Source organism: Mastomys coucha, unplaced genomic scaffold (genome assembly GCF_008632895.1).
Source record: "Mastomys coucha isolate ucsf_1 unplaced genomic scaffold, UCSF_Mcou_1 pScaffold23, whole genome shotgun sequence".
In the NCBI taxonomy this organism is placed as follows: Eukaryota; Metazoa; Chordata; class Mammalia; order Rodentia; family Muridae; genus Mastomys; species Mastomys coucha.
In genome coordinates, this window is record NW_022196906.1 from 81,208,607 (window position 1) to 81,217,702 (window position 9,096).

At 42.1% G+C, this 9,096-nt stretch overlaps 1 non-coding gene across 1 annotated transcript; it reads left to right on the forward strand.

Moving 5' to 3' along the window:
• Positions 1–3,423: 3,423 nt before the first annotated feature.
• LOC116074134 lies at positions 3,424–3,555 on the forward strand. Its single transcript, XR_004112098.1, has one exon. It is a non-coding gene; the product is annotated as a small nucleolar RNA SNORA17 (small nucleolar RNA).
• The last annotated feature ends 5,541 nt before the right edge of the window (positions 3,556–9,096 follow it).

Genomic DNA, 9,096 nt, shown 5'->3' on the forward strand with positions numbered 1-9,096 from the left:
AAAAAAAAAAAAAAAAAAGTCGAAGCTAAAGAACATTGCAAAAAATGTTAAACTTTTCAAAATAAACCATATAGATCAAACTTACCATCTAACCTTGATTCATCTAAGAAACAGATTATCAGGTGGCCTAATTAATTAATATACAACCTACTTTCAAATACAACATGATGTGAACCTCTAAGTATTTTGTTTAGATTTTTACTTCTTGGTATCTCTGTATTCTGAACATCTTCACATTAGAGAAATCCCACATATTTCAAATCAAGGTTTCAAAAAACACAAAAAACTTGCTAAAGTTTTAAAATATCTTCTTGGAACTGTTAGCATCAGGACATCCAAAGTCTGTGGCGATGCATGGGCGGGTCCACAGACCTGTTGCCAGGGCAACAGCCACCATATTCCCAGAATCCATTGGGCTCACCTCCTACCTTTACCTGTGGCCATACGTCACAACCCATATATATATATATATATATGTATGTATGTATGTATATATGTATGTATGTATGTATATATATACACACACGGGGAACATTCCTCCATCTCTCTCTCTCTCTCCCTCCTCTCTTTCCGCGCCACTACCCCCTCTCTCCCTCTCAGTTAAACCTCTTACACGTGGAACTGTTTGGGCCTAGTGTGTGGTATGTTCTGACGTGACTTGCCGTTCTAACACACCAGGAACTAGAGACAAATTATTGCTTTTAAACCGGCATTCTTTTTATCATCCTAGTGACTTATTTAGTTCAAGAACTTTTTTTTTCCTTAATGATCAGAAAAAAATATCATGGACAAAAGAGTCTTATTAAATTAAATTACTTTATTTAGTTTAAATAATCTTAATAGACAGAATATTTTCTCTTTTGGAAGCCAACCCATAACATAAACTTCATTAACTCAGAGCCCAGGGGTTATATCTAATGGTTAGCATCCTGGGGCCCCCAGAAATAGAAGTAAGCCAGCATTAAGTCCCAGCTCCCCTCTATAATGCCACCAAAAGCTGACTTAGCTTTCAAGTGGAGTCCTAAGCAGGCACTGCGGCCATGTCTGCAGAGCTCCAGACCTTCTGGCTTCTGGCAGGGGCAGTGTGTTGAAGAAAGTTGTGCCGGGAAAGGTTATACAAGAGATTCATTCATGGTAGATGAAGAGACCTGAGACACAGCACGTAGGCCAGAGGAGAAATGGGCAGTGTTAAAATAAGTTTTGTCATAGTGAAAACAGCAGGGTCAAGCTATTCTTTTGAAGACAAACTCTTTGAAGGGGAACTTAGAAATCTTTAGACAGGGACCAAAACAAAAAGTCAATTTTAATTGGTAAGAAAGTTATTAAGTTATTTTGTGGTTTTGAAATAACCAGGCTTGGATCCTTGTTTTCCCTAAGAATTCATTTAGTCTTTTGAGACTTCCCAAGAAGCCTGGAATTTAAACAGATAGAGGAATCTTTATGTGTAATTGTTTACAGTCAGCCTGCTCATACTGAGATTTGAAGATAGGTATTCTTTGCCTGGTGCCAGAAAAACTGGAGTCAATAATACCTACCCTAGCTCCCCCTCTTGCACACAGCCACCCAGCAAGCTGTTTATCTTCCCTGTCTAATGGTGAGGGGAAGTTTCCCTGCATTACCCTCCCTCAGTGAGGAAGCTGCTTTGTCATGCAGGTAATGAAGCTAAAGAGGCTGAGAGGACAGAGACCCTGATGGGACATTACCACCTCAACCCCCTGGCCCTACAGTGACAGGAATTGAGTTTTATCTCTACTCTCTGGTCTCTCCATCTTTCTTTACTTTAGCACATAATCCTGATACAAGGGGCAGTGTGTGTGTGTGTGTGTGTGTGTGTGTGTGTGTGTGTGTAGAAACAAAAGACTATGCTGAGCTGAAAAGGAACTTTTCAGAAAACTTTTTAGAAACTTCCAGAACACAGGCAAAGTTAAGGCCCAATCATAAAAATATTGTACTTATTCTCAATTTCTTAAAAATTCTCAAAGTTCTTAAAAATCAGCTCTGTAACGGCTCTAGGTTTACCAGAGAAAACTTAAAGGTTTTGCAGGTCAGAGGTGGGCATAGTAGCATACACCTTTATCCCAGTCTTTGTTTATTTTATGTGAATACACTGTCTCTCTTTTCAGACACACCAGAAGAAGGCATCAGATCCCATTACAGATGGTTGTGAGCCACCATGTGGTTGCTGGATTTGAACTCAGGACCTCTGGAAGAACAGTCAGTGCTCTTAACCACTGAGGCTTCTCCCCTTTTATCCCAGTCTTGAGGAGGCAGAGACTGGCAGATCTCTACGAGCTCAAGACCAACCTGGTCTACAAATGAATTTCAGGCCAGCCAGGGCTACAAAATGAAACCTGTCTCAAAAATTAATTTATTTTAACTAGTTAAAAATAAAAGTTTTACAAGTCAAATCCTACAGACTTTAATTCATACTTTCCTCATTCATATTATCCCTCCCTGGCTACAGAGAAACTGATAGGTAATTATTTTAAAGTAAATGTTACTTAATACCAATATCAAGTTACCTGGACATAATTATACATAGTTTTTATGGAAATCTTTTTATAATACCTGTTAAAGAGATACGACACCTAACTCACAAAGCAAAAGTAGACCTGTACTGTACTGGCTGGTTTTGTGTGTGTCAACTTTACACAAGCTGAAGTTATCACAGAGAAAGGAGCCTCCCTTGAGGAAATGCCTCCATGAGATCCAGCTGTAAGGCATTTTCTGAATTAGTGATCAAGGATGGGAGGGCCCATTGTGGGTGGTGCCATCCCTGGGCTGGTAGCCCTGGGTTCTATAAGAACGCAGGCTGAGCAAGCCACGGGAAGCAAGCCAGTAAATAATATCCCTCCATGGCCTCTGCATCAGCTCCTGCTTCCTGACTTGCTTGAGTTCCAGTCCTGAGTTCCTTTGGTGATGAACAGCAATGTGGAAGTGTAAGCTGGATAAACCCTTTCCTTCCCCAACTTGCTTTGTGGTCAGGAATGTTTTGTGCAGGATTACAAACCCTGACTAAGATACGTACTTTTTTTTTTTTTAAGTAGACCCACACAGACAAAAAAGTAAAAGGAAATAAATAATTAAGGCCATGACTTTCGTAGGGGTTTCTGGGAAACTGAAGATCAGTAGAAAGGGACCGTATAGTACTGGAGTTCCCACCCCTAATGGTTCTGTCTTTGCACGTACCCTGCTCCTGGGCCCCTCCCCTCTGTAACCATAATACATACTTATTTTTCTAGAATTCAGTGCTTTTAAATCTCAAACACACTGTCAAGGTATTTCTCTCCTCAGTGACACAGTTTAGTTGGATTTAAATTCCTTTTGTTTCTTAGTTCTGCTAAGATTTTAAGAGCCTATAATTTGCAAGCTACACCGCAAAGTGAAATCTCCCCAGAGATTCCCTTTAGGAATAGATAAACAACTGCCCCTAGTGGCTTTGCAGGTGAGGCTGCTGCTCAACATGTGTGTCAGCAGATGACTGAGAGGAGGAAGGCTATGTCTACACTAGGTGTCCTGACCTGTGAACATCAGAATGATTAGCTGTCTTAGTTTGGGTTTTACTGCTGTGAACAGACACTATGACCAAGGCAACTCTTAGAAAGGAAAACGTTTAACTGGGGCTGGCTTAAAGGCTCAGATGTTTAGTCCATTATCATCAAGGCAGAAGCATGGCAGCATCCTGGCAGGCATGCTGCACAAGGAGCTGAGAGTTCTACATCATGTTCTGAAGGCCAATAGGAGAAGACTGGCTTCCAGGGAGCTAGGATGAGACTCTTAAAGCCCATACCCACACTGACAGACTTCCTCCAACAAAGCCACACCTACTCCAACAAGACCACACCTCCTAATAGAGCCCCTCCCTGGGCCAAGTCGTACTGAGATGACTACAAGCCTGGGAGGGATGACCATGCCTGAGATGACCTGTGCCCAGTGCCATAATGCACAAACTGGGCACAGCATACCTGAGATCATTTCTGAGATGACCACAGACACTCAGAGATCCTGGATATACCACTCAGAGGAGTTATAAGTGGTAGTACTCAGAAGATCGAGCAAGCTGACCCCAAGGCATGAGCATGGGAGATGCAGTGACATGGGTGAGGGGATGGTGCTCCCCCTCGTCCCTTGCAACCTACATCAAGCAGGAGTGCTGGCCCTGAGGTCATCAGAGCAGGAGAGCTGACCCTGCCCCTCACCTTGGCCTCTGTGCTAGTCCCTAAGGGGCCATAAGAACAGGAGACCTGGCCCTGTTCCTACCTACTGCAGTACTCAGGGGAGCAGGACCTGCATTTTGCATGGGCAGCACAGTAGAGCTGGCCCTAGACATGGGGGTTGAAAGTAAGCCAGCCCCAAGGCCATGAGCACAGGAAAGCCAGCCATGCTTCTTGACTGCCATGAGAAGGCTGAGATGAGGAAGAGATGCCCTCCTCCCTTCTCTTGTCCCTTGCCACCTATGGCAGGTAAGAGAGCTGGCTCTGGGCCCATGAGAGTGGGAGAACTGGCCCTGTCCCTTGCTGGTAGGCCCTCCACCTCATCTTGGCACAGGATAGAACTGGCCCTGTTGCAGAAGTTGCTGGTGAGCTGGTCCTGAGGGTGTGAGAGTGGGAGCAGGCAGGCGGACCAGCTCAGGTACCTCTCAGGCCCTGACCTAGGGCTTTGACTTGGCCCACGCCACCATCTAGCCCATCAATGAACTGCTGGATTTCATAAAGGGACTGGTCCTAAACTACAGGATCTCCATGACATAGGGCAACAACATATCCAAGAGGAGTCCCAGAGATGTTCCAGTATGGACAGAGTAGCAGAAGCCAGAGGCCTTGTAACAACAGACCAGTGGGTCATTGCAATGAGCATTGCAAGCAAAGAAGTGTGGACAAAAGGATATGCTATGAGACACACTGTGACTTACTACGGATTCCAGAATAATATTTTTTCCTCTGTTGTGGGAGTTACAAGGATGGAGGGTGAGTATGAGGGGAGGGGGGATTGGGGTGTGTGATGTGAAATTTACGAAGAGCCAATAAAAAGTTAAGAAAGAAAGAAAGAAAGAAAAGAAAGAAAGGAAGGAAGGAAGGAAGGAAGCAAGAAAATAAACAAATACTCTACATAAAAAAAAAACAAAACCTTTAGGGAGGAAAAAGGTTATTAGAGGGACTGGAGAGGTGGCTTGGAGGGTCAGATGGGTCACTGCTCTTGTACAGGACTCTACTTCCACTGCCAGCATCCAGGTGACTCACAATCAATGAAAGCCCCAGCTCCAGGGACTCAATGCCTTAGGCCTCTGCAGTCACCAGCACGCATATGCACAGATCCCCACACACATGCTCATAATTCTTTTTTTAAAAGAAGTATTTTAAAAGTTCAAAAATAATATCTTAAAGAAGGTGGCTAGCCAAGAAATTCGACTGTCAAAAATATTTATTTTTAATTATGTGTACCATGGAAGCATTAGGAACAGAATTGGAATCATCAGAGTCACACATAATGCCAGGTAAGCACGGTAGCCCTCGTGTGATTCCATCCTGGGAGGATGGAAACGGGATCGTCAAGAGCAAGACTAGCCATATCGATGAGCTCTAGGTTTGATTAAAAGACCCTGCCTGAATGTCTAAGGAGGATGATTCCCAACAGCAACAGAAGATAACTTTACAGTACAGCTTCTTTAGTGTGTCTGTGTGTGTGTATGTGTGCACTATATGTTACATATTATTAATTATATATACTGTTACACTGGAATAACTTGCTTCTAATAAATAAATTATAACTAAGAGCTCTTACCCATTGTTTTCTAAAAACATGGAACACACACACACTACTCAATTATTTTCACAATGTCTTCCTCCTAGCCTAGGTCAGAGATTTTCAACTACACATTCGTGTGTGTGTGTGTGTGTGTGTGTGTGTGTGTGTGTGTGTGTCTGTGGTAGCAAAACTTGATGTATGTGCACATTTTCTATCTAGAAAGTTAAGAATTGTCATGAATCTCACAAATACAAGAATCCATGCCCTAAGTACTTGGGCCTTGAACTCTCAGGGCTTCATGAATGTCCTTCATGGAGCCAAATACTGGCAGGTCAAGCAAAATCTATTGACTTTACCTTCAAATCATCCATTTATTTCATCAGTGCAATTAGTGTAGGGCTCTCATTTACCAGTTAGTAAATGATTATTAAGTTTCTACTAAGTGCTCATCCCCATCCTATATGATGGGAATGTATGTCCCATCCTCAAAAAAACTACCATTCCTGGGAGGGGGAGAACAAATAAAAAGAATAATGTGTATAGTATCCAGTGTACACTTTGGAGAATATAACTGTAAGGATGCATTTGAAACATTTGAACAATTGAAGCTGCAATTGAAATATACAGTTCACCTTAAATTGCCACTTCTGATCTTGCACAAAACCTTTTAACATGAGCAAAGTACACTTTGTTTAATCCAGTAAGTATTTATTAAGCACCTAATATGGGGAGAGGCAGAGATAAGCATGTTGCTGTTAGAAATTATTGGCAGGGCTTAGAAGCTATCATTTTCTGTAGGAATCCCTTAAGACTGGACTGAGGGGAGGTTTCCAATCTCTGCTCATTCTGAGACAGGATTATCTTTATTTATGCATATGGGTGTTTTGCCTACATGTATGTCTGTGTATCATATTTATGTCTAGTGCCCATGTATGTCAAAAATAGGATTAGATCTCCTATCATCTGGGCCTGGAGTTACAGGCAGTTATTAGTTATGCTGTGGATGTGAAGTTTGAACCAGGATCCTCTTCAAGAACACCAAGTGCTTTTTAACTGCTAAGCTGGATCTCTGGCCCCAAGGTGGATATGTTTCTATGGCATCTGTCTCTTCCCTACTTTGTTATGAACTCACTAAAAGAAAAACCTGAATCTCAGGTACTACAGAGAGTTCATTATGTGACTGTTGACTCTTTGTATAAATAGGCTAACTGAAGAGACCGTGCATGCCCCAGGATCTTCTCTAACCAAGACTAAATAGAAAGAAATAAACTAAGTAGAATTTTCCTCTCTTTTAGGTCTAGTCTTAGTTACTTTACAAATTTGTTAGGCCGGGCGTGGTGGCGCACGTCTTTAATCCCAGCACTTGGGAGGCAGAGGCAGGCGGATTTCTGAGTTCGAGGCCAGCCTGGTCTACAGAGTGAGTTCCAGGACAGCCAGGACTACACAGAGAAACCCTGTCTCGAAAAACCAAAAAAAAAAAAAAAAAAAAACAAATTTGTTGTGACACAATCCTGACAGAAGCAATTTAGGTAATGAGAGGTATTTTGTCTCACGGTGATATAATTCATCATGAGGTATATAGTTCATCCTGGTGGAGAAGGTCTAGAGGGAGGATGAGGCAGCTGATCACATAGAGTCTACAATCAGGAGGCAGGAGGCAATGGATGTGATGAAGCCTAGTGCCCAGCCGGCTTTCTCCTTTTACTCCAGGACCCCAACCCATGGATTACTTCCCTCCGCATCCTTTCCACTTCAACCAACCCACCCTAGAAACGCTCTCACAAATGTCCCCAGAAGTTTGTCTCCTCCGTGATTGTAGATGTGGAGTTCTCCTCAGCCATCACAGAGATTCTTTCAAGTTGACAGTATTACAACGGGCTCAGGTCTCCTTCAGAATCAATAAGTATTGTTGACATGAGATCTGATCTGATGTAAGGAATGTCTCCATCTTATCCATTCTTTGGAAGGCAAACTACTTAGCATTTTAACAGCCAAGAACCATTCTTCTCCCTTCCCCACCCCCCACCTGAGTATCTGCCAGCCCCACCCTGCTGTGCTCTGGTTTTCACTTTATCCACAGAGGGCTGAGAAATAGAGAAAGAGGGGACTCTTGTTAAGGTTTGACCCTTGTTTTTCCCTGCTTTGCTGGCAAATTCTAGGGAAAAAAACCACACAGATTATGTTTTAAACTAAATCTTAGTCTCTCGCTCACTCCCTCACCAAGGAAATAAAAAGACAGATAAAAAATTAAAATTGATGCAAGCATCCCAAGGTCAATGTGTTCTATGGTTGTATCTTATCCAAATAGTTATATCATGTAACATTTCCCCTCGGAACAGGGAGTAATTGTCTGCCCACACCCAGTGACATTTGGCTTCCATGGGGGAGGGGAGGTGTTCTTAATTTCTCTCAAAGGCAAATGCTTTCCCACACTTAGAAATACACCCTTGGTGCTCTGAGTGTTGGGTTTATGCCAAGAGTCCAAGTTTTCACTCTAAACACTTTTGTTTAGTTAGCCCATTTTACAGTCGTATGAAATAATAACTAAAGTTATGAATCACATGGAGACCAATCAAATAGCTAGTATAAGTAGAAGAAAGAATTAAATTCAAAACTTCCCATTGAAAGTAACATGAGAAATCACAACAACAGTAGAAAGAAAACTGTGATCAGAAAATAAATGTATCCATAAAGCAATTCTTGTGGAAAATGCCAGGTCCTTTGGTTGATGACCACTTAATTGGTATTGGTCTTCAATCTCTAACTGAGCTCATGCCCCATTAGTTAAGAAGGGAATCCAGATGAAGGGACAGGCGCAGTCACCCTGTTCTATGTGGCTAGAGCTACATCTATTGTTTTCAGTGAAAGATATGTTTAAAGACAGTACAATAAAATGGGAATCTTCCTAGTTGAAATTTTTATTAAAATTGTGTTATATAAGAAATAACCAAAGAGATGTTCAGCTTGAAAAATAATTTCAAAGGTGATCGACTTAGCTCCCTTCACCAATTTGAAAGACTCTCGGAGACTGATACTCTCCCTACAGAACATAATGAGGACCAAAGGGTAGAACTGTCATTTGATGCAGCATCATGCCTGACTCAGCCCTCGCCTTGCTTTACTACAGACAACACTATCTCTTCACGTAACTTTTCGCCTTTAAACTTCACTTACCTATTGGCTGTTGACGGGTTGTTCTCACGAGACCATAACTTTCCTAAGAGTAAGTTCCCATCTAGGTTACTCATAGTGCCATAAATAGTCTCCCTATAAATATTTATTGAATGAAATAATTTATAGGGAGGCACATTTGAGGTTAATAGGAAAAGACATTTCTTTCTGGGCAGAGAG